This window comes from Anguilla anguilla, chromosome 9, assembly GCF_013347855.1.
Source record: "Anguilla anguilla isolate fAngAng1 chromosome 9, fAngAng1.pri, whole genome shotgun sequence".
In the NCBI taxonomy this organism is placed as follows: Eukaryota; Metazoa; Chordata; class Actinopteri; order Anguilliformes; family Anguillidae; genus Anguilla; species Anguilla anguilla.
The window spans coordinates 39,835,929-39,863,241 of NC_049209.1; the positions used below are offsets into that span (position 1 = coordinate 39,835,929).

General features: G+C 38.2%; 1 protein-coding gene across 3 annotated transcripts in view; it reads left to right on the plus strand.

Moving 5' to 3' along the window:
* The window catches only part of LOC118235586 (contactin-5-like), a 350,615-nt gene that overhangs the window by 145,855 nt on the left and 177,447 nt on the right, over positions 1–27,313 (plus strand). The window lies entirely within an intron of this gene.

The following is a 27,313-nucleotide window of genomic DNA, read 5'->3' on the forward strand; positions in this document are numbered from 1 at the left end:
ATGAATCCAATCAACTGGTTAATTAATAGTCTACTGACAACAGGCTAACAACCCTGTTTGGTTTAACTCCAAAAAATAAAATAAATAATTCACTTGCATATCGCCAAAACAGTCATTTGGCAATAAATAAAAGGGGACACCTGTGCATGCTGATTGTAGTCCCAACTGCAATTGCAATTGCCATTTTAGCAAACTGTTCCTTTTTTTAAAATTAGATACTTTTCATGTTTTGAGGGATAGTTTACCCTCTTGAGCCACAGTATGTCAATAATAGCTATGCATGCCATGAAGAATAAACGTTATGTATTTGCATTGTGCTTATTGTGCTATATTGCAAATTATTGCATGAAAATAGCTAAAACATTTTAACGTATTGAATAAAATTACAGGATGAGGTGAATCAGTATGCTCTTAATTGGTGAAAATGTGGAAACTTGACCACTAAAACTAAGCATTTGGTAGATAATGAAGAAATCAAAGACAAAGCAAATGATAACAAGCCATACCTGCATTGTGTTAATAAGTTTAAGGAGCAAATTGTGAACTATTAAGGAAAAATTGAGCAAGAGATGTCTGTAACAAAAACCAGGACACTGAACCCTCCTGAACCCAGTTTGAGGACCGTTTCTTTAAACTATTATTTTTTAAATAGCCAACGTCTAGCCCTAATAAATGTATCATGGTAAAATGATAAAGCTGGATCTTGAACTTGTAGATGTCAAAACAAGTGGAAACTTTGAAAGCTGCACAAATTCCAGCTAATTTATTCTACAACACATGTATTACCTTTTTGTGGACATGTCACCAAGTGAGAAATTACAGTTAATGAAAGTGTTCACATTATTGTGCTGCATAAAATATATAACGTGTAATGTTAATTGTACTAGTAAACGCGGTACATATGAAATGGTTACATTTTACTGGTTTTGTTGAGTCAAACGCTACCCATCTTTCCACTTTCCTAAAGTATTGCTTTCATGTGTTTTTCCCATGGCGTGCAGGAACTGGCACCGTGGGCTATGTATGGCAAATTGTGGTTACTCACTCAGTCACTCAGTCACTCACGGACAACCTTTGAGGGAGGTTTGGTGGGACGCATGTGTAGGTGCTGCTTCGTTTAGTAGGACGCATGCGCAGGTGGTACGGCACGATATTTTCACAGTTTTATCGCCTAACGTTACTTTAGCTAACCCTAACATGTTTGCGTTTCGCCTACTTTAGCTAACCTAATTAACGTGTACGGATCGCCTACTTTAGTTAACCTAGTTAGCGCTTACGGATGCTATCCTGCACGCATGAGTAGGAGCTAAGGACACACAGCTACAACCACCGATACAGATGTATGGACACACAGAGGACAACAAATAATGTTACAGAGGTGAGGACGTGCCATAGCTAGCTAGCTTTATAGTACGGAGGGCAAAACGGAGCTTTAGAATGTCGCCAGCAGTGTATGCGCATGAGCTCGACAACACATTTCTCATAGAAAAGGTAGTTTGTAGCCTTTTTTTAGTTCATTACACTGGTGGTACAAGTGACAAGAAGTAAGTGGTACTGTGCTGTTAGCCTTTTTTGATCGGCGTACAAGGTTCATGTAAAGTAGCTAGCAAAATCTGACAGCACTAACCCATAAAAATGTACTGTGAATGGTACTTGCTTAATCAAATGGTAAATGTGAAAAACATTCAATTAATCAACGGCACCAAAATTTTCTGTCACACCCTCAATAAACGGCAAAACTCCCAATAAAAGATTGAATTAAATCATTTAACGTTATATATTTTCTTAAACGTTATCGATTCCGCTTGGCCACAGTGTGTCATGGGTCTGTGGTGTAATGGCCTTCTGGGAAATGCTTCATTTGTTTCAGGTATTTGATTTCCTATTATTTTCACCTGGGGAAGTGCCTTTATAAGCGTTGACTGACCGGCAATCAGCGCTTCAGATACACAAAGCCAGTAAGGTATAGGTACTCGGTGGACTCTGTGCAGAATTGTGTTTGTGTGTGATTCCGTGTCCTCATTTAGGAGGCGTTCAGTCTCTTCGTGCGGTGAGCGCATTCTGACGCCTTAGGGTATTTATACTTTTATTTTGAGCTTGTGTGAGCTGTTTGGTATTGGGACGTTGTCCCTGGTATTGTATTTTGTTTGTTTCTTTCTGAGCTGCGTCTCAGGTTTTTCTTTTCGCTGAGTATTTTGTCACTCAGTTGTCTTTTTATTTTGAGACCAGTCTCAGGGTTTGGTATCAGAGCTTCGTCTCTGTATCACTGGATCCTTTCTTTTCGCCCTGGTTTGTAAAGGGTTGTTTTTGGTTTCTTGAGCCAGTTTTGCGGCTGGACAGGTGTGTCCTTCAAAGTTTGTTTTTACTGCGTGTTTTCTTTTGGTGTCTGATCCTTTGTGTACGGGAGTTGCTCTCCCAAGGATCTTATTTTGTGTTTTAATTCCTGGTGTTCCCTTTGTCCTTCAGGACTTGGTGGCTAACGCTTCCTGTAGCGTTAGCTTTTCGTTCCCCTGTATTAGTCGCTTCTGGTTCTCCGACACCCCCCACCATAGTGAATAAAACTAGACGATCTGAGCGTCAAAAGGATTCAGCCTTGTTGTTTGCTACCTAAACTTCACAGCACAGTCATTGCCGTTATCATGATTGTAGCATGAAGTGTCTATTTTCAACCAACTGCTATATACGGGCGCGTAAAATCAACCAAAAAATATAGTTTGCCAAGTTGCGTTGTGGGTCTGGACGGTTTCGTGCTTGTGTTTCTTTGCATTTGTGTACTTGTGTGTTTACAATATGTGTGCGCACAAGTGTGTGTGCAGATGTTAGTTATTTAAATATTTAGAATTAATATTTTGAAAGGAATATATCTGTAATTGATCTAGATTTTGCATCCGTTCAAGAATCCAGTCCTACTTTACTATCCCAACAACAAGGGCTACATCATATGTCATTCTGGGACATGGTGATATTCTAAGAGAGTGAACGTGAGTTACTTACCCAAATATAAAGTATTTCCCTTAGCCAATTCCCCTGTGGAAGAAAACAATCTGTATGACAGGGTTTTTTGCCCTCCTATGCTGGTCAAAATACATGCAAGCTCATTCTATGTTGCCAAACGATTTGATAAGATATATTTATTGCTGTGTGATGGATGGAGCCAATGCCCACAGGTGACTGCGCTTTGGAAGAGCATTAAAAAAATGGCAAAGAAGCAGGGGAATAGACAATTTGGTTGCTTTGCAATGTTAATTACCAGAAGTTTAGCTGTTGGATTGGAAACCTGAAGCAGTCAATTGTGATTCTTTTTGGTGTGCGTTAGATGATTCATGTAAAAGGGGCTCATAATTGAGATGTTTTGCTGTTCCATCTCTCCGCAGGCTCATATTTTATTTCCAGTTCTTTTAGTTCACCCCACGTTACATTATGAGTCAAATCGAAATGAAGTGTTGAGGAATAATTTGCTCTTTGTATGGAAAATTGTTTTGCATGATTTAGCTCTCTGGTGATGAAGCGGTATCCCATTTATTTTTTCTTCTTGCCTGTAATAATGATCCTCAAAGAAAATTATGAGCACTCTGTGGACAAAAGACAGGTTCAAGAAAATTGACTGACTTTTTGATGTTACTAGTGCCTTTTTCTGAAGTAAATTCTTGATTTTAAAGGTAAGCCTTGCAAAAATACCTGGAAATAAATAATAATAATCATGTGGGGCAATATCAGCAACCCCTTTGCCACGCGCTTGTCATGGTTTAGCGTGGGATCATGTGCTGCCTATTCTCTATTTTTAAGACTTTTTTTATAACGGTTACAATTAATATGTTTTTGGCTCATTGCCAGCTCTGGATTGTTAGTTTCAACAGTCTAAATTTATTGCTTTGCAGACTGAACTAGAACAAGGTACCGCAACACAGTGAAGCCACTATATACATGTTTTTTTGTTTGGTTTAAAAAATATATGGTAAATGGTCAAAAATTTAGCCAATTTATTGTTGGTCATTCCCTAATTAGGCAGTGCCATTATAAATCTTTAAAGTTTTACCAAACGTTAAATATACACAATTAGTAATTTGGCAAAAGAAACAAAACAAGAAAACAAATAAATGAATTTTGAAACTTTTCTGACTACTGACCATCAACAAATTTGGAAAATAAAGTCTTCCACAAATTAACTGGATACTCTAAATAATCTAACTAATATATATAGCTACAAAACTGCAAAATACAGGGAGTGCTGCAACAGTGGTACTGAAGTAAGATGGACAAAAAAAGCATTTTCCTTCTCTCAGGCATGTAACAAGGCAAACCGGATATTTGCCATCTGGGACAATAAGGTAGTGGAGTAAAAATAATAATGGAATACTGTCAATCTGGCATAAAATATAACTTCTGAAACATTAATGCTGTCATTGCAATGTAAAAGGCTTCATGTGTAATGATTAGCTGTCTCTTAACCTCTTGTTTAAATAAAATGTCTCCAACTGAGCTCATTTTCCTATGGCCATGATTTATGATTTCTGTATCCAGGCCTCTGAAGGATATCAGTTCATTGGAACTGTGGCACACTCAAGGCTTTCTTCTGAAATGAATATTAAAAAATAAACATTTGATTTATAGTTCCCAGGGCCAAACAAAACTCTTCGCATGAGGTGTATTCACTTTTATTTAGGAAAATGACTTCAGTATTTCTAAGGCTCTTATCTTAGCTCTCTGAGAATATGGGGCTACCTCACAGCTAAAAAGTCTGGTGCTCAAAATTTTCCCAGAACATAAGGATAGTTAGGATAAAACATTGCAATACACTGCCGCTCCCTTTTCAGCTTATACAATTTAGCAATGTTTTTCCTGATTTTCTGCAGAAGCATAGTCATTTCTGGATCTTCTTAATTGTCTACACAGCCCAATCATTTATGCAATCTGACATTTTAGCTACATCATTTTTTGATAAGCTCGTGAATCACAGTTGTTGACTTTGTTTCTGTTTCCCTTCATCAAAGGTTTTACTGTGTTCTAATCTATGAGTGAACAGAGTCTGGTGTACAGACATAATTAGCTAGTTGTGCCAGGGGAAAATATACCTGTGTGTGCACCAGCCCCTGCAACTGCTTACCCTGCTTCTCATGCATCAATGCAGTTAGCACACATACTGTTGGAAGCTGTATTAAAATCTTCACACTTGATCTATTGCTTTTTGTGCCACCCTCAGAGTACCCACTTATAGCTCATGGTAAACACCTATTTTTATTCTGTTCCCCCTTTTTCCGAATTATGAATCCACAATTGTATTCACCAGCCAAGCACATTTTCGCAGCCTCCATTGTCTATTTGGGAGACTTTGGACAAGCACATTCTCTCCTCTGAAACATTTCATGTCTATGCCATTGTTTCTTTTCAGATCACAGTCAACTTGTTAAGCATGCACAGACACAAATAGAGGAGGACACATTGTGTGCAGCTTGCACAAGCAGACACTCAGTTGACCAGCAGGGGCTGCTGGTCAGTAATGAGACACGGTCATCACAGCCAACTTAATGCTATGGCTAATTATGCATTGCCCTGCAGGGCTGATAGCCAGAATTTGCACTAGCAAATCTGGATACCAGATGACCCACACACTGGAACAGTGCCTTAGCAGGATGAAGCAACCAGCAGCCTTGAGCACTTACTGAGGGTGATAGGTTGTAGGCAAACACAGAAGGCCCCATGATGTTTTGGAGTTAATACCTGATCACATGGCAAGATGGTGCAGGAAGCACCAAGCTGATTCTAGAAGTTTCTACACACCTTTGTGACTGCTGCACCATATGAAAATAAGTAACCAGGTGACATGAGTTCATCCCATAATTTAGCTACATTTCTTAATCAACTGAAGTGCTAAGTAACAACATTAACCAGGGGGCACTGTGGCTCTTCACGACCAGGATTTGGTTCATATGCTGGAATAGTTCACTTATGGAAGCTTCTCAGCTGCAGTGTGACAGCTGTGTTATCGCAATGTCTACTTCAGAAATGAATGTACATACACTCCTGAGCAAAAAAAATGGGCCAAGCCCATTTGTTGGCTAAATGGCTTTAAGTCATCAAGGGTCCAAGGTATCAAATGAGCCTCAAACCACTGTGCTGCTGCCAGATATGCAGTAGATACTACAAGCATTGTTTCTCCTGAATATTTTTCCATTGAGTTCAACAGGAAAATTAATCAGGAGAAACAATGCTTGTAGTATCTACTGCATATCTGGCAGCAGCACGGTGGTTTGAGGCTCATTTGATACCTTGGACCATTGATGATTTAAAACCATTTAGCCAACAAATGTGTTCCATACTGTATCAGCATAATTTACAGCTGAATCTAGTCCCACCCCCCAATTCCCATAGAGATCCATTCAAATGCAAAGAGCTTTTGTATCGCTTGTAGGACAACCTGAAAATATGATATCCAGACTCTGATGATGTTGATAGGTCACAGACATCAGGAAGTCATGGCATGCAAATGATATGCAACCAAATGACTCTTTTATTTGACATTATGTGAATTTGTCTACTGTATAAGTGAATTTCCCTGTTTATAGCTTTTCCCCAAACAATTCACTGCAGCAAAAGTAAACTAGCAAATGGTGGCACAGGAGGTCTCAGGAGTGCATTTGTTTAATTCTTGCTAATTTTCTGACCAATGATTTGTTGCTAAGACCATTAAAAGCTTTTTTTTTTGCCATTTTGGGCTTGGCCCCTTTTTTTGCCCAGGAGCGTACATTTTAACTTTCATCTCACAGAATGTGAGTGTGACATTTTCAAAGTTGTTCTGAGAAATTAACAAATGGGTACATTACAGGGTTTTTTTTGGCAAAATGACTTTTTATCACTGGGACTGGCATGACATCCCTTGCGATTCCAATGACCATTTAGCACAGGTAAATTTGATATAGAAATGTCAGGAGCTTGCCTGAGGTTCAGCTCTGCTAAAAAAAAAAATGGATCTGTGAGAAAGTAGCATTGTAGCCTCCAAGATAATAAGTATGAGTACTGTTATTATCTTTCTGTTAGTACAATTGTTGTAAAGATATATGAAACAAGGATTCTGTGAACAGGATTTGTGAACTGAAGAAACCATGACTTAGGGCTGATGCTGCCACTTTGAATGGTTGGCTGGGTGCTACATACTTTGCTGTTAACCTTATTCGGGATCTTTAGATGTACTTTATTTTGCGGTTCCCTTCTCTCCCTCTATAATGGGCCTGGAAAAAAAGCCACATGATTGAAGTGTCTGGTTTTGAGTTTCTATGAATGATACAAATGGTTTATTATAATGATATGCTTAACAATAACAATATTTTCCTGTTTCACTTCAGCTGAAATGAAAAGCACTATCACAGTTGTGTGAAAGTAGTTCTGTGTTGTGTGAAGACTGCATGCCCATCTTGTGGTTGACAGAGATGATTTGACGCCAACAGTTTGCTTTTATTTTTATTTTTTAAAACATATTAAAAAGCAAAATGATAATTTCATGGAATTAGTTTTGGCTGTTCTACATTCTCTCTCACTGCATATTGACAAGTATCTTTAGCCTGTAAACCGAGCAGCACAGAAATTATTAAATTCTGAAAAATGACTAATATGAACTTAAACTTAATTACAGATCTTGGAGCTCTGGAGTACCTCATTTCTGTAACCGATAAGGGAACATAAAAAAGAATTTTGGCTTTTGGCTGAACATTAACTCTGGCTGCATGAGTTCCAGAATACGCACCATAATACTGATCAAGTGAAATTAATTACAATTGAATCAGTCACAGCAAAACTGAACTCACGCGGCAAGACTCGCGCCCACCGTTTGCATGTAAATCAAACACCACAGTGTGTCCAAAGGGTTACAGGCTTGCCCTCATGGCTGAACACACGGTGTGGGGGCCATGCTGGCAAGTGATGTGCAAATTTATTTAAGCATCCCCTCCTGGTGGTCTATAAGTCTACTGCAGCTGTGCCAGCTTTCAGTACATTTCAATGAGACTGGCTGTCTCGTTGTTTCATCATCATCCACCAAGCACTGTGCGTGTATTTCTGTTGCTCTTTTCATTCACCAAAGTTATCAACAACAAAAAAAGCACGATCAATGCTTTGTTTATTTCTCATTGTGCAACGTGTTGGTGTTACAGGTCAGACGTGGAATAAACCCGCCACTGTATCACATTTAAATTTTTTATTAATTCTGAAAACAGAAGGAGAATGGACATATATGAGTTTGCTGCACCGGATTACCACACCATTTCCAGATAGCATTAACAGAAGATAATCTCTGATTTAACTATCACCGTGCAGACCCCTGCAGTTAGTAGCGCCACCTTACTGCTGGGAGGTGGATATGCCCTCTCCATTAACAAACTGAATATGACGCTGTACACTGTCTTCAGTTCAGGGTGTGACATTGGCTTTTAACATTGTGGGAGCTTTATCAGAATAAGTGTGTGTGGACATTAAGCGAGGAGAACTGTGTGTTGAGAAGATGCACCCACATCATCTCTTCTTTTATTAAAAAGTAAAATCTGTCGGAATTCCCACAGTGCTGTGACAGCAAGACTAGCAAACTAGCAGTGGGAGAAATTGAGGAGCTGTCAATCACTGACTACACAAAGGCAAATGTTTTGCTATCCACACAATTAGTTCAAATAAGTAGCTTTGCCCATTTTTGGGTTTATGAAACATCTCAACTATCACTTGGGCCAAGAGCCAAAAATGGACCATTCACATAAAAAAAAAAAAAAATTAAAAATAATAACTTCTGGACAGAGATTTGAGTGGTATGCAGTCTTCATGAAATTTTACATTCACTAGTATTGCTGTGTTCTCTTTCATGCACATTCGGAGCTGATGGCTAATGCCCTGAAAAGACCATCAGATGCGCCATTAAAACAGAAAAAAAATTCAGTAGAGGTGTGTGCTTGGGGTTAAGAGGCACAATTTCCACTGTAGCACACTTCCATGCTGATAGCCCAGACCTTTTGGGGGTTTTCTACAGACTGCACAAATGCACAATTAGAGCACCAAATATCAAGCTGTGGTCTAAATCACCTCTCAAAATGTCTCTTGTGTCAAAGATGCTGATTTGGCACTTGAAGTTCTTACTTACTTGAAGATTGCCCGCGGTGCAGAACTTGCTGTGCCACAGCTGCACCGTAGACCTTGCATTTGCTTTTGCATTCTAGTGGTAGAAAATGACTGTACTGTACCATGAAATTATCGTGAGGAAGCCACTGAAAGCATAGGCAAAAGAAAGATGGTGGAAGTGACATATCTGGTTGTTAATATGCAGGGGAAGGATAAGAATAGGCAGAGAGGATGCTGTACAGTCTTATCAGGTATAACAACACATCAAATATTGTTTCATGTTTCACTGTTTCTCTATCTGTTCTCTATTCCCTGAAGGGTTCATCTAAAAAAAGTTTGAGTGGCTTGCGGAGTTCATTCATTTTTTTTCTGAGTACATTTCCCTGTATCCAGGGCAAGTCTTTTGCTAGAAGTGCAAATATTTGCAGCTGACAGCTGTGGTGATGCGTTCTGTGTTGTTTGTTTATTCTGAATGGCAGTGCCCAGTCCCCTCCCTCCTCTTCAGTTTTTCTCACAAGTCCTCCATAATACTTGAAGCCATGCGAGGGCTTCTTGTTGAGGAGTAGATTTTTAAGCCAATGCTGTGTGATTTCCCTGTAGTTCACCGCCACTCTTGCCAGTGTGCTGACCTGATTGGAAATGCTCTCTGACCTAGGCCCACACCTTAGAGTTCTGATCATATCGCTCACTGACATGCTTGCCTAATGAAAGGAGATCTATCTGGAGGACATATTCTCTCTCTGGAGTCAGATCCACATATCAGCAGTTCACCTGCCTTAATATCCAGCTTCATCATATCAGTTTGTGCCAAGTCTGTTGGGACGCACTTCTATTTTCCAGCTGAAACCTATCCACACTCATACACACAGCAGCATGGATAGAAAGACAGCAGATGGCCTTGCTGAAATCACAATTGAAATTGAAGTTCTGAAGGAGAGCTGGCCTCCCAATGATCAAACAGCCAACTCAATGAAATGAGTTGAGAGCTCTTCTACAAACGTTTTAAGCCAGAACTGTCACTAGTTAGCCATGGTTCCTTGTGTTACCACTGCATTTGTTCCACCCAGTTTTGTGTCTGGTACCTGCGGGTTACCTGCTGCCCCCATGAGAGAGATAGCGCTGATCTCCGGTCAGTACTAGCTGTCCTGCTGTATTGAAAATAATAACTGGCTTGCAAATAAATGCATCAGAAAACTACTTGCTTCAGCGGCTGCATCCCTTGTGCAGGTGTGGGTGATTCATAGCAGTGACTTGAGAGCCTGTTTCTCCCAAACAGTTAAAAAAAGAAGGACAACCCCTTCAATAAGAAAATGTGCTGTGTGCTTTTTCAAGTTTACCTTAACAGACACAAATAGATTATGAAGGGGTAATTTCAATCACAGTGCTCCTGGCTATATCACATTTATACAGCTGACTTCTATTTGAAGCTTTTCGCGGTATGTAAATCCCTCCAATACACAGACATTGCCTTGTAGGTGTTAAGAATTTACCATCACCTGTTAAGTGGCTACCTGACTAATGCAAAATGTTTCAAGAACATTTTGGAACATTCCAGCTTGATTGTCATTGTGAGAAAATGTTAAGTTCAGGCATGTTGCACATGCAATTGCTTATTCACTTCATATCATTTAATGAAAATGGATTGACAATTGGGGGACTCAGCACAAGAACAGCTTTTTCTGTAAAATGGTAGTACATATGCATGTAAATATCATGAAATAACAGCTGATTGGCCTGTATTTTTGTCTCCTATTCATCTTTTGATCTCAAAACAAAATGCCTTAAGTATATAGCAAAAATCTACTTAAGTGTATAGCACAAATATCACTTTACTGTTACTGTACCTTTGGAGGGAACTGTATGTGCTGGGAACATTTACCTTAAAATTCTGATATTCTGAGGTCAAAATATGGTTAGCTGAGTCATGCCATACCTGCGACACAAATCTCTTCCAGAAGCTGGTGTGAACATCATATACTATGTCAGTGTACTGCATTGGGTCATCAGTAAACCTACCTGACACTGATTAATTGTTTGGTTATTTAGAGACATGATGTGTCTACTGTTATGAAGGAAGACCTTGTATTGAAAAGCTGTCACTCCATTAGAAAATAGCTATCCACTGTTACCAAATAAATATTATGGGTGTTCCGTATGCTTACAGTTAAAATGACTAGCACTTGCAGTCCAACAGTGAATGAAACATGAAAATTTTCATTGCAGTTCAGGCACACTTTCCAGATAATAGTGATCTGGGTCACGTGTTTAAAAGTGATCAAGGAACAAAACCAGCTTTTACTGCAGTAGATGTGTGTCTGTTTAAGAGAAAATAAGCATATTGATCATGGCTATCCCTTGATGACATCATCATGTTTTTAAAGGTCATCCCAAGAGAAATTTTCCTTTCTCCTTACAAAAATGAAATCTGTTTTAATTTTTCGTTTCTCTCTGGGAGTAATAGAAACCACTGAGATGTGAATTAGGCACAATGAAACATTGGTGATGGGGGCTACGGTGAGTGTTTTTGAAAATGGTCTAGGTAGTCAAATCCTCTCCAGCTCCTTGTTTTTCAGGAAATCTGCTTTATTAGACTGATGTGATGACTGAATATTAAATCGCCTCAAGGCTTTAAGTGTAATCTCCACTGAATTAAAAATGAATGAGCGCTGTGTTTGTATTTGTATCCTCCTGTGAGATTAAGTCAGGGGATCTGGAGGCACATAACCATGTGTCATTTCCACTGAGCCTCATCTAAATCACACGCATAGCAACCATGGCACGAGCCCTTGGCCACCGTATCCACCAGTGAAAGGTACCCAAAGCAATGGTAGTGGATGAGGTTGTCTGCATCAGGAGCGGACGCAGCATGGGCCTGATGCGGACTGCTGCTGCTGCACAGCATTGCCGTCTGTTCAGGATTATCAGCTTGCTGTGTGACGCTCAGTGTCTATATACATACATTTGGGCTAAAATGCTGGATGTATGTAAACTGCATCATTATATCACAGCGGGCCCATCCCTTGTACCCTTCTGTACCATGTGGAGAAAAGAAGATATTTTAATAAGCTGCTAAAATATTGAAAAACAAGCCTTTTAATTTTCATCTTGTCCTGGCAGAAAATAAATGAAATTAAATCCTCAAGGAATGATTCATAGATTCTGTAAAGGGAGCAGGTTTTGAAAATTCATAACAGAAACAAATGCTGATCAGTTGATGTTGCATCGAAATTAAATGAATCTAAACTTCAATCTGTTGCTACCAGCCTGTTATATTTCTAAGAATTTCACTTCTTGGTGTTCAGTTTCCACAAACCATTATTGCACATGCTGCTCAAAGGATGAGATTGTTACTGGGATGATTTATCCCTTTCAGATAACATGTTTATCTTTCTGATGAGTGAACTGGTTTTGCTACATCAAACTGTAATAATTTATATGATTGTACACGAATAAAGAGAATGCTACCATATGAGAGAAAGGTTGATTTCCAATAGATAATGTTTGTTCTTACCATGTGTTCTGCCTCAGAAGAAGTTCACAAGCTAGCAGGAGTGCCTGGTGTGCTAAATTAATAGGTCCCGAACCAAAAATGTAATCTAACTTTCTGGTGTTCTGATGTATTCTAATACGTGTGTGTAATATATGAAACACTGGCCATTTTCAAATTCATTGTTCATAGAAGGGCGGATTTTTTAAGTGACAAGTTTTGGTTAAGAGTTTTTTTTAAAAACACAAATGCACAATAGAAACACTTGCCAGGCTTGTGGAGAGGATTAATAATGGCCAAAGAACATGAGGGATACGGTAGGCCTACCTGAGAAAGGGGAGAGTCAGGCCGCTCTGAAAATGGCCCAGCTACCACTGTGCTAGAGAATTAAATGAGACATATGGTGAGGAAGCAAGATTCAAGGAGCTAGAACATCCACAAAACCACTTTATGAATGGTAGTCTTGTATTTCATGGGTAATATCTAAAATAAAATTATATCAGACCTGTGACATGCCATACTGCTTTTTGTGTTCCACATAGGCAGTGTAAATGAGCCTTCAGTGCTCAGGGAAGAATCACACTGACACGGGGGAAATCACCACCATTCATACCGCGATCGTGCACCACGTCCACCTGTGCAGTACAGTCCAGTGTCTCCTTGGTATTCAGCAGACACTACACAATCACACCTACATTATTATCCATTACCGCCAATGGAGAAGATAGATGGCCCCCAGAATTTCATTTATTGGGTTACGATTAAAATGGAGTTTTCAATGTAACGGGTCAGGTATGTGCAGCCAGTATAATTTGTGAGCAGTAACATGATTAATTCCCTCGCCAGAGTAAAAAGGCCTAGCCTGATTATGTTTGGTATTATTCTTATACATGTGTCGGCTGAACCCATTCCACATCCATTCAAAAATGCCTTTTTTCCATTTTATTCCATACTTTAAATCAAGATGTCATCATTTTTGAACAGGTGCTTCATAGGTTTGTTATTAGTGATTTTTTTTTAATGCCTCTTCAGCACTAGCATGCCTCTAATAATTCTGTATGCTTTTCTGGTGAATTCCTGAACAAGGCATGCCACAAAATCAAGTCTGATGGATGAAATGGAAGTCACCAGTTTGCTTATGTTGCTACGCTGTCCTTACCCTTACAGAAATCACAATTTCACATGTGCATTAAAATATTCATATGTGAAAAGAAATGTTATTGACTTTCAAATGTGAACTATAATTACGCATGTGAAATTGTGATTTCTGTAAGGGTAAGGACAGCTTAACAACATAAGCAAACTGGTGACTTCCTTTTTAGCATACAGTACATTACCCCCTCTACTTTTCCCACTCTCATTTTATAAATGGGATTATTTTTATAGTTCACGTGTACTCTTCACATATTCACATTTTGGGTTTTCACATGTGATTTTTGGACATGTGGTTCTTCAGCACATAATATTTTTTGTAAGGGTAAATACATACTTTGGCAATTTCAATTCTAATGACACAAACTGGTTTGGTTAAGGATGTGGCATCTGTACACAACGTTTTCAGGGCCCTAGAACTGACAGTTGTCATTCCTGTAGCTTCTGTTCAGAAATATACACTGCTGAGGGCTCTGATGGCTAATTTCTGAAGGGTGAGTTTCAGAATGGTTTATTGGATCACAGAAGGGGTTTCGATTTGAAACCATCACTCAAATATCAACAATTTCATGCTGCATTATTAATCTGGGATTGCCTAAATTAAATGTCACTTCCAGCTTGCAGTCTGGCACTAGTGCATATTGGCCCCTAATGAGAAGCTGCTCTTGCTTGGAGATGAATTCTAGCCTCCCAAGGAATTCTATCATGTGAATACTTTATACATCACTGAAAGACTCACGATTCACCCACCGCTCAGCACATTTAATTTAGGGAGAACTGAATGACTGTGGACTGCATATGCCCATGTGTGATAGTCTCTGTGAATGGGTGCGTCTGTGAATGCATGCGTATCATTGTGTATGTGTGTGTATGCCTCTGGGAGTTCATGTCTGCCTGTGTGTACATGTGTGTTTGTGTGTGCTTGTGTATATGTGTTTTTGTTTATGGGGTAGTGTGCACGTGTGTGCAGTATGTGTGTACATGAGGACAAACACATGTGCTTCCATATGTAAATTACAATTTTGAAACTCCAAAATTAGTGAATCGTCCATGTGTAATTATGTATCAGAATTGAGAGGACATATTTTCTATTTACTCAATTTTCTCAGCCTTTGTTTCATAAGTGTTTGTAACTGTTGGGGAAGTCAAAGCCTGGAGACACTCTTAATATAAGCTAAAATGCATAGTGGGTTAATAATGTTTATCAGGAGGCAAATATGCTCAAAAGGACTGTTGCTTGATAGTGCACTAAAAGACTGAAAGTGAAGTATTGTTATCAGTTATCCACATAAAAACAAGTATTTACGTACATGTGTACCTATTAGGACAAATCAATAAAAGATACTTGACATTGTTTAGTTTGATTGAGCCAGAATATAGGAACTGGTACTAATATTAGTCACATTTGAGATTTTCTTTCTCACAATCTTGTTTCACAATTTCTTCACAACTAACAGTGGTATTTTCATGACAAGATGTCGCATAGGTCCAAATACATTAAATTCACCTTTTGGTTCTTTGTCTGGGGGCTTAATTTCCATGAAACAGATATGACTGACATCAAGTTTTTTTTCCTCTTTCCTCAATGTTAATTTGATACATGCAGCAGGGGCTGCACTGAATGTGTTTGACAGCGTAATTACACGGCTGAGACGCAGCAAGGGGGTGGATTCACGCTGTGCGAGAGGAGCGAACATTTTCCACTGTTTGGATTTCAGGCTTTGGTGGAGCTTGAGTGAACTCTGAGGTGTATGCAGTGCTTGAGTGACAGGGGACGAAATGGAGAGAAAAGAGAAAAAATGTCTTTGCGTTACTATGACAAGGTCAGTTATGATGATATACCTTCAGAACTTCACATCTCCATAAGCTCTGTATCAATGGCCTGTCTGCAGAGTAGGCTTACCAGATGAAAAGATCAGAATTCTTCAAACTGATTGAAGGTTGCATCATGACAGATATGTCAGTTTTCGCAATAATATTTTCCAGCCAAATGCGACATTTACCATTTCTATTTGGTGGAGTTCTTTTTGGAAATAAATACCATGTGTTTGCTTGTTTAGTTATACTTTATTTGAAAGCAAATACACACATCAGGAACACATTAAAATGTCATAACTTGTGACATATTATTATTATTATTATTATTATTATTATTATTATTAGTATTATTATTATTATTATGTTTAAATAGACCAGTGCTTTTTGCAAATTGAAATTGAATTGATAAAAAAATAGAAAAATACATAGTTTTTTAAAAGCTAAAGTTAAAAAACAAGTTTATATATTTGAGGAAAATATTTCTTGAATGGACTTCAATAAACTGGATACCACAAAACCCAAAAGGGTGTTATTTAGTAAAGTCATTAGGGGAACATGTAGACTGAAGTTGTCCTGAAGGGCTGCTTGGAGAGTTATGCATTGTATACAGTTTATTTTATGATGTACAAAAAAAAAAAACACATGTTCCAAAACCACATCTGAACACCCAACATGTGAAGAGAACATATGAACTATAAAAATAATCCCATGAGATGAGTGAAAGAACGGGTTAATTGTAGTTCACAGATGAAGATATTTTCTTTTCACTGGTGAATATTTTAATTCACATGTGAAAATATGATTTTCATATGTGAAACTTTTGAATTTTTGCCATTGATTGCATGTTCTTAATGTCTCAAAATGTGTTTATGAATGACTTTAGTGTAGGAAGGATACACAAGAGAATTGAGTATAAATTTAAACTGTAAAAAAGAGTGCAAATAGATCCACCCAATGGTTTTAAAACATTCAATCAGTGTTCTGTGGAGAAATGCTTCTCCCTGACCTGAAACCTATAATCACAGGAAGGACACATAACAAAAAAGCATAAGAGATGGCACAGGTGGAATGCCTTGCTTATTACAGTTTTATCTGTACAGTTCAACTTATTGATTAGCCACAGGTACAGAGGACTATCCTACCTATAAATAGCCATTGTTGGTTGAGCAGACCAGAACAAAGCTGGTTCTTTACATTTAAAATAAAGCTTTCTGCATCACAAAAATAGATTCGCCTTTTATCTGGCAGGTGTGCAAATGTCAGTGTTTTATTCCCCCACTCCTAAGCTCGAATAAAAATGCAGTCCACTTCCACAGTTACTTTTATGTTGCAAGGAAGAAAGGAAAACAGTGTGGTGGCATCCTGAAGCCATTTCATTTCATAATGGCTAAGAAGCTGAGGGAAATCCAAGTGGCACATTCTCCTAAAGCACTGTTTTCTGCTACTGTTGAAATCATCAAGTCATACCAGTGCAGACTATCTCTGAGAGTGCTACTGAGCAGTGTATAATTGGCCATAGCATCACCCACGGAGGGAGGGACTAGCCAGCTGCCTCATTATACAGTTGCTCCAGCTTTGTTCGATCAGGCACCAGCACGGCCTGCCTGCACTGGCTGCACAGGAAGCGCCAGACTCCGGCACCGTGGCTGCGCAGCTGGTGATCTGCGAAGTGGAAATAAAGTGGAGGATGACCTCAGTTGGGAGTCATTGACAAGAGTATGCTGCAGCAGTGGGGCAGGCCAGCAGTAATGATTGGGAAGCATGGATCTCCTCTGGATGTACTTATTGAATTCCTTAGATCCTGACCCAGGTTAGTGGCACTGCAGTTGTACCTGTCAATGAGGTGCTTAACCTGAATTTCTTCAGTAAACTATGGATTGGGTGAAAATACTGGCACTGATTAATAGTTCATGTCTAATTTCCTGTGGTGTATACCATAAGCAATTAGCTCATAGCACTATTACACTTATGAAGACAATATGCCAGCCTCATCTGAAATAAAAATCATCATATGGGAAATAAAGGAAGAAAACTTAGTGAAAGATCATTATAAAAAACTAATTTTTTAGGGGTCTGTGGTCAGTATTATACTGTATGGAAATGCCCCTTAGTGAAAATTGTGAGCAACTGTCAATAATTGCTCTAAATATCAGCACATTTGTGTGAATATGGCTCCAGATTTCATGTTTTGAATAGTAAAATTGACATTTTTTTGTGGAAGAATATGAAAGCTCAGTTCTACCAGATATCTGTGTTGAACGTCTGAAAAAAACTTCATTAGCAGTAATCTATGAATTTCATGTATAATATTAGCATTAAACAAGATAAAGTATCACTGCTGGTTTCTCACATTAGGGCAATTTTAGTGTTAGCAATAACATTTAAGTGAAATGTAAAGAAGTGTGAAGCTGCGGTTTTGTGGCTGAAGGAATGATAATGAGCATACACGTAACACTTAACACCCCAGTGGGATGTTTTCATTGTGAAGTCCTTCATGAGAACAGTTAAGTACAGTAAGTACAAATAAATGAGTGCCATTGTTTTTCAATGCTACCCCTTTTTTCTAGTAATCCTGGTGATTGATGACCTTGCCCCGCTGGTGTTTCTATGAAAAAAATAGGCATCATCTGAATTTCATTTTGTGCATAAAAAGTTAAAGGCAGATGTTAATTGAATCCAGTCTAAGGTATTAGTCATTAATTTGCCTTGAATGCAATATTAGCTGTCAAAGTTGTCACTTAGGCAGGAATTCATTTGCATGAATTAATTTAGTACCGATAGCAGTTTAAGAACCGTTTAAAAATTCACAGTCAAAATACATGGGACATGGCTGGCATGTAGAGAGGACTGTTTGGTCTTATGGCTCCCTTTGGGGACCTCTTTTCCTCTCTCTAAATAAAAAAGAATGTTCTGTTCTATTGCTTTAGTTATTTTGGGCCTTCATCTGTTGGGTTTTCTTTTTCGTGCATCAGATTGTAATTCACCTGACATCAGAGCTGTCCCTTATTAAAAATGCTTGGTGTTTAATGTATGTTGCAGTGGACATTAATATACTACAGAGGATGAGCAGTGCATGAAATAATTTTTCAACAAGTGCAAAGGAGTCACTTGCTGTAAACAGGGCGGAGTGCAGTAGCATCTTGGATAAAAGAGAGAAAACTTTATTTTGATTTAGTTAGCACTACACCACGCTATGAATACATGGATTCAAGCATTCGCCTAGCCACTAGTAGCATATCCTGTGAACTCATTTGAATAAAATAAATGTTCTGGATGACAAGATACTCCAAGCATTTCATACTGTAATTGCATTGAAATTATTGACCTGAATTATCTCTGGGTAAAATTCAATCACTTGCACCAGTGTTATCATTTCATCAATAATGATAAATGCATAATTTTTAATGGTTACTGCAAGGTGAGTCAGCTCCATTGTGTACAGATGATTACACAGTGACATACATGCATATGCATGTGAACACGCAAACACACACACATAAACACACAATGCAAATTAGAATTTGAACAAACCACAAACAAGTGAAATATGTATATATAAAATCATAAACTCATGTACTCTCCATTTGTTGTCTATTGTAATTTGTATAATTTGAACGGGCAAGAAACATGCATTATACACTGTAGAACTTCCATGCCAAGGTGAACTTAATGTGCCCTACTAATGTTTGAAGGCTTATGAAGTCACATAAGGAGGGCAGGCTTTAGTAAGGTATTGTCTCTGATGTAGAATATGCATATGATGTATGCCTGGGTATGTCTTTAATAATATTCTATTGAATGACCGTTTCAGGCATAATCAGCTTTGTCCAATGTAATCTTCTCCTGTAGATCTTCATTAATCTTTCAGACAGTGGGTAATCTTGCTCCTGTACTTGAGCTTTCTTGAAAGCCTCACCTTGTGCATGTTATTAATATTAATTTTTGTCCACATTGACAGCTGGGCGGACCAGGCAGACTGTTCGGGGAGGGGTTTTTATGCAATCTTCTCGACTTTTACAAAGAAGGTTACAACTGGGACCACTATGGTCTTAGGGAACATACCATGGCTGTTTATAAGCTCTGCTAACAAACTGTATAAACTATTTTTCAGTGGTCTGTTAATGATCAGTAAACTCTCCGAAATCATTCAGTGGCATTATTACAGGTGTTTATTCACAGTAATAAATGCATATATAAGGCCTTTTTAAGGTGTTTTACATATGTGATATAAAAACAGCTGTTTGACTGTTGAATGAAACTTGAAGCGTAGTTGTTTATTTTGGAGCTACAGTATACAGTATGTGACACCTCCTACAGGAGGTCATACAAGGATGTGGATTAAATAGTCACCACTAGGGATTGATGTTCTTGGGCTGTTTTGGGGTGAATTTACTGTGTTTCTGCATTTTGGTCCAGGAAAAAAAAAAAAAAAAAAAAACTTTATGAAAGCATTATGAAAACCAATGCATTCAGGTTCAGGATTGAACTGCTCAAAAATATCTTCAGCTGTGAATGCGGTGGCCATACTTTTGCTTTGGTACAATGGCCGTCCTGGTCTCCAGAACTTGGTAACAAATAAATAAATACATTATAAAAATCCCACCTACTCAAATTGTTCTGAAATACATCTGTACTGGGCAATCTGCCTAAACTCCTACCATTAGCCCCTTTATTCCAATCTCATTGTTCACAGAAATGCTTAAGCAAAATATTATATTCTTTCAAAAACTACTAAGGCCAAATGTATATATGGATGGCATTCTACTTTCTTTAAAAAATTATAAAAATTCTTAGATTTACTTAACAATTGCTCACCTTTAATCCTGTTAACCTCTCCATTAACCATCAACTTCCAATTGTCTATAAATCTGCTATTGTTATACTTGTATTTATTTGTGGGGAACCAACAGGTTAACTATACCTCCAGGCCCAGTTGTATTTTGCCAGTAACATCAAGGCTGCCTAAAGGTGGTCACAAAACAACCTATGGATTTACTGAATTCTGGGCCTGCCTCACGTTATCCAGTGCAATCTGGATTTATGAAAAATCAACTTAAACAGCAAATTATTTTTAATTCAGCAACTTGTATTAAAAGTTTAAAAAGGGATATTATAGGAGCTTTTTAGATTTCAGAAAAGTGTTTAATACTGTAAATGATAATGTTCTGTTTAAAGCTTTCACTGTTTAACATTTCTGAGAGTGAAAGATCATAAACATAATCATATTAATAATGAGAAAACAATGTACTTGAATTGGTACTAAATTGGTAAATCTTCTTCAATTAATTGCTTGGTAGGTGTCCTACAGGGGTCAAGTTTAGGACACTGTTATTCAGTTGGTATGTCAGTGACATTCAATGTGTATGTCCTGAAGCCCTAAATAAAACATATGCTGATGACACTGATATTTATGTGCATGGTAGGACTAGACAGAAGCTTGTTCATCAATGGATGCTAGCCATAGCCAGAATAAGTCCAGCCTTACTGAAATGTAACTGAGATTGCATGCATGTACTTCTCAATTAAGAAGACGGAAGTACAACATAATGTTTCTACTGAGGTTATATCACATTTTATGGACCTTGGAGAACTTTGAGTACTTTTGTAAAAGACAAATGAAAAAGCCACACTTTACAGTTAAATTAAGTTTTAGAAATTTTAGATTTTTGTCAACAGATGTCTGATTTTGTCAGGCCTTTCATATTGTATATTCATATTATATTCTCAAGCCAGGACAAATGAACACATAGTTAATATAAACAAGGTGGAAAGGTTATAGAAACATTCATCAAATTATCATAACTGGAAAATGGTCAAAAAGTACAATCTTCTGACTTTTGACAACTTTATGTGCCTTATATGTACTTTCTTAATATTTAAGGTAACTTATGGTCTTGCTCCTCCTTCAACAAAAGAACCCAAACAATTAGAGGATAAGAAGATTGTCCACCTTGGAGGGTTGTATAGTGCATATCAAAGAAACAAACATTTCGAATGAAACACCTACATGAACAATTTGAGTCAATTTTTACATTTTTAAATCAATAAAAATCATGGCTGAAAGTATGTGAGGGCTATGCAGCTATGAAATGGCTAGAGTGCAGTGTTTCTTCTCTCTCCTGTTCCTTGTCCTTTACTGATAATCAGGGTATGATTTTAGGTGTTTTAGGCTCGATGTGTAATGATTGTGTCTGCTTGATTTGCTCACTGTACTATTGTCAGCATGTATATAGGTTTTATTTTTACCTGCCCTGGTACAATAGATCAAATTTAACTTGAAAGCTAATTCTGGGACAGCCTAGTGTCCCTATCAAATATAAACAAATAAATAAATAAATGACTTGAAATAAATGTGGTTTGCCAGAATTAAAGCATCAAAAAAGATGCCTCTTTGCAGTGCCAATCATTTAAATACATTTGTGAACAGTAGTCTGTTGCTCAGAGCAGGGTAAATGTTGACATAAGCAGGTAAAATCAGAGTAGTGAGAGTAAGGGGATAGGGCTACATAGGAAAGGACATGAATAACCAGGGCATCAGTCTGCCCTTCTGGGAGGGGTCGTATCTCTGAAACAGCAGGGTTTGATTACCCGCCACTGGAAATGGAGGAAGGAAAGATAGGGATTCATTCCTTTGGGATCTGCATGGGTGGATGCCTTTATCCTATAAAGCCAGCAAACTCTGCCAATCACACAGACAAAGGAGAGATCTCTACAAAATTGCCTCCTTAGATGCAAAACCTAGTAGCTGGATTGCTTTTGTTTGTGACTTTTTGTTTCCCAAATAGCTCATCTCTTTGTCATGTTCTTAATTTATTGATTTATTGGGTAACTGTAAGGGCATCTGTGAAATCTCAACACCAATGTTAATTTTTTTTTTCTTCTCCACAATGTGAGTTACCTGTGTTCAAAAGTGCAATTTCACTTATTCTCTTTAAGTACCAGGAAGGGAAACTTTAAAATAGAGGGGGAAAATGAGTGCTGAAGTTAAGAGCAATGCTGTCAGGTTAGATAGAGGACCAGGACCACTGGGGTTATCTTTGATGATGATTAATAAATATTTAAAAGGGACCGACCGAATGACACCAGAGATTCTTATCTTTGCACATTATGTCTCTCTAGGCCACTTGTAAATTAAATGCTCTTGTTTTTGTCTTGGTTCATGGGCTCAGTTCAGGCTACACAGTCCAGTTAAGGGTAACCGACACAATTGCAACTATTATTCCTAAAACAGTGAACACTAAAAATGTATTTTATTTTTTATTTATTTTCATAATAAAATATCCAGGGCGTTACAAGACATTGTATGTTTGCAGAGAAACTGCAGCTGTGTGAATGTGTGTGTGTGTGTGTGTGTGTGTGAGCGTGCATGTGTGTGTGTGTGTGTGCACACGTACCGGTGTGTGTGTGAGTAAAATATTGTAATAGGTTCAAATTCAGATGTCTTTGGATTGTTTTCATTTAACAAAGTCAATGACAAAGTCAATTGCTAGTCGTTTCTCATTGCTTAAACTATGACAACTGAGAAGAGTTTAAGGACCGTTTATCTGAGTCTCTATTATCTCAGAGAAAAACTCACAGTGCCCAGAACAAGTAATATGAAAACACTTTTTTTAAAGGACAAAAAAAGAAAAGAAAAACCCGAAAGGAAAAAATACCCATACACAAAAAAGTGTGAGGCAGGGAAAGTGGGAGGGAGGAAGAGAGTAAGACACACTGAGCGGGAGTGTGATTGGGAGCAGGAAGATAAGGCAGTTGAACACAGTGTAAAATAGACAGTTTGATGCTTACTTACCTCAGGGACAGACTATGGCAGCATACAAAAGACAGGAGAAAGGACAGGACACATGAATCCCAGACAGTCCCTCTCTTCTGAGAGCAGGCCCTGACCAAAACAAGGGACAGGTCCACCAAAGATGAGATGACTGCAGGGACTGTTCGTCTATAGCATGGAGATACCCACCATGTCAGCATCTGTGCTTACTATAAGACCCTAAGTACATCTTTTTTAATTTGGACTGAATCGAACCGAGCTAAATTAAAGACTTGATCCGTGCCCTTGGAGTCAAACTGCCATCATCAGGGATGCATGCTTCAATGCCGCTGATTCGGCTGTGGGGTACGGGAAGAATATTAACGCTTGCATTTACATTTAAACCCCTTTTGTTCTATCCTCTTCAGGATGCACAACAAAGGACACATGTGGGGTTGAGTGTGTGCAAACGGCAGGTAGCAGCAGGCAGGTGGCCAAACCTGAAACAAGGCTCTCTGTCATAGCTGAATACTGAGCCATGGAAGTCTTAAGTAAGATTAGCTGTCTCATAGTTCATTTTCTTCTTAATTCATACGGGTTTTTCTTTCATTTTAAGTAGTCCCCAGTTTATATGATTAATGCTTTTTGCAATTAAGAAGAGGCAAATGAATTGCCTACTTTGCAGTGATAGACTAGCATCTTCCTGGTAATTGTGAGCAGGGTCCCCCACAGGACTGCAGTAGCTCTCGGGCTTGTTCAGCTTTATTTTGTGGGCTTTATCATGCGGCTTTGAAATGAAGGCATCAGTCAAATCCCCAGTTTTTTATTCAAAAATTTCATCAAGCTCTGAGCCTTTCCTGTCCCTAATGGCGGTGATTTCTTTTCCAGGTAATTTCCGTGTCACTCGCTCATCCAACTAATTTCATCCTGGCATCTCTTTGAATAACTCATATCCCAAATTCCATTTTCATTTACTGTAATGGAATACATAAAGTTCACTGAGTGGAGATGATTCTGAAGAACGGATTATACATTTGCTGCTTATATTTTATGGAAATACATTTCATGAAAATGGTCAATTAATAGCCATTCTTTCAATAGGCTTCATTTTGCATGAAGCATTTATTATTGATTCGTTTTTCAGATATTCTTATCCAAACTACATCTCACCTACTTGAATGTAGGTTTTTAAAATTAATTTATACAGGTATACATTCAGTGATATTGTCACACCTGTGACTTCAAAGACCCAAAGACAATAGTCTTCTATTGTAAATACCACAAAAGCAAACTCAGTGGGAAAAAAAAACGGGGAGCAAGGGGGTTTATTTACACAAGCAGGGAAAAACTGAAAATTTGACAATGAATGGTCCAAAAACATTAATCAAAAGTCAATTAACAAGAATCAATCCAAAAACAAGCGATAAATTATGAAACCCCAATACACAATAAACAATAAGCTATGGCATCAAATAAAATAACACTAAAAGCCTCCTAATGTTGAACAGTGAACCTCAGTAGCCCCAGGAGAGAATGACCCTTGTGTAAGAAACATTTCCCCCCAACTCCAAAACATTTGGCACAGTCCAACTCTGATAAATAGGAGAAGAGAATTATATATAGCATGGATGTCATGTACCATTTTAACATATTTATGGATTTTAGTAAAACTGCTGATTTTCTTTAGAGAAGTTGTTCCCTTTTGTTCCCTCTTGTTCCTGTTTAACAAGGTTTTTAAATGGTTTTAACTTGGCTAGCCCTGGCACCAGGGTTTACACCCCAGTTAGTAACTCGTACAGTTGTTTATGCCCAACATTCACCTTACATCTGACATGGTTAGTGCCTACGTACCTTGGATTTACATCAGACTTGCCAGCTAAATGTTGGCAAGCATTAATTACGACAGATGTTCAATGCAAAGTCAGTTTCATAAAAGTGTGAACTCCTAATTGGATACTACAGAACTATCTTGGTATCTTATAAAGCAAATCTGAGAAGAACATTGTGTTATTCAGACAAATTTGTTCTTTTATTCATGCCAAAACAAAGATGTATTATTGTCCAAATGTAATAATTGAAACACAAATCAAAATGAGAAAAAAAAATCCTCTGTTATTACAAGGGTTGCCACCAGTCCCTTTTAATGCAGAATCCCATACTGAAAAATAAAATTATTAAATCAATGTAAGATTTTTAAATTTGTTCCGTATTTTCCTACACAAAGCTCTTGAAATAGTTGAGAGATGCAGAATTGGAGTGGTATCAGGCAACACTACGAGCACTGCGCCGTTATGTGTGTGTGTATTTTTCAGTGCATGTCAGAGTTGTGAATATTGTCAACTGTCATTGTCTATCCTTATGCAGTAACTTCAGTTTCAAACATGTCTGTACAAATTTGCTGATGGGGGGGCTTCCTTATTTAAAAAACATAATAATTTTTTTTTTCATTTACTCCTGACTGAATGTTCAACATTTAAAAAAAAAAGAAATTATTGACCTTTCAGCATTATTACACATTTATAAAGACAGTTGTCATTTAAAAAACTATTTTGAAAAAATTATTTTGCTGTTACAATAAAACATCAATACTCAACTATTGCTTGTATTATTTGCCTAGACTGCTTTGTTGCTGTTTTTGTTTGTGTTAATCAGATTAACCTACAGGGTCCAAGTTAAACTACGCGGCCGTTCCCTGCACTTGGAACTGTACTTCCCTCTAGGGTTTTCAACACACTTGTTCCTGGTTATGGTTATACACTTTGTTGTACGTCGCTCTGGATAAGTGTGTCTGCCAAATGCCTGTAATGTAAACACCTGGAGAGCAGAGAGTGAAGTGTGGCTTAGTAAGGGTTTGTTTGTGGTATTATTGTCCTTTGTGAATTTAAATTAATTGGAAGATCCATTTGTCAGCTGGTAAAATGTGGTTGGTGATCCTTTAGGTGAAGCAAGAGAGTTAGACGAGAACTTATTTCAACCAGATGTGATATGTGCTTGAGTGTGCACCCTCAACAAGGCTGCAGTGGCACTGACCTCTCAGTAGGTGAGGTGAGTGGTTTGCAGGGAAAAGTGACATAGAGTGGATTGTCACAGGGACAGTTCAGGTTGAACATCTGTGGACTCAGAACCTTCAATTGTCTGGAAACTGCTGAAGTTCACAAATCACAACAGTGAAAACCTCTATTGGTTGTCTGATTCAAGGCTAAAATAACAACCTTCAAAACCTCAAAGCTGTTCGGAACAGATGTTCAAGTAGAAATGTTGCTTGTATTTATGGTGGAGAGTGTAGCTTCTCATAATGGGATAGATATCCTATTGCTAAAGCAGGCATTGTGATTAGAGGTTGGGAAATATTAGGATCCGGGGCTACATTTTAGAACAGAATGGAACAGAATGGCACAGATCAGATTATACATCGAGGCTGCCAGACTGGCATATCTGAGGTTATGTGCCCTGGCTGCCCAGAATGACACAGCACAGGTTATCCATAATGACACTTCTGAGTTTATCAAGGCTGTCCAGAATGGCAGAGTTTATGTGTAAGACTTTGGGAGGCTTTCCAGATTAAGGCAACTCAGATTATGAATCAGGTTATACAGAATGACTACATTTATGTTAATACTTTAAGGCAGCTTATAATGACACAGTTCATTTTATCCATCAGGTTATCCAGAATGACACAGCCCAGCTTATCCATTCGATTAGCCAGAACGACACAGTTCATGCTAATACTTTGAGGTTGTCCAGAATGGACACAGTTGAGGTTTATTACGCTGAGGATAGCTAATATGAGACGGTTCCCTTAATTTTCCATTTTTTCCATTGTCCCAAATCAACTCAGGGGGTGTTTAGTTTTCCTAAATGACACTTACATATTGTTGAGACCAGAGAGATGGCCAGTGTGTTCCCACAAAGTGGCTCTCGCCCATCAACTGGCAATTCAGCAAGCAAGCAAAGAAAACCAATGGCCAAGAGAATAAATGAGATGCTCCAATGAGAGGGAGCCATGTGTGTCA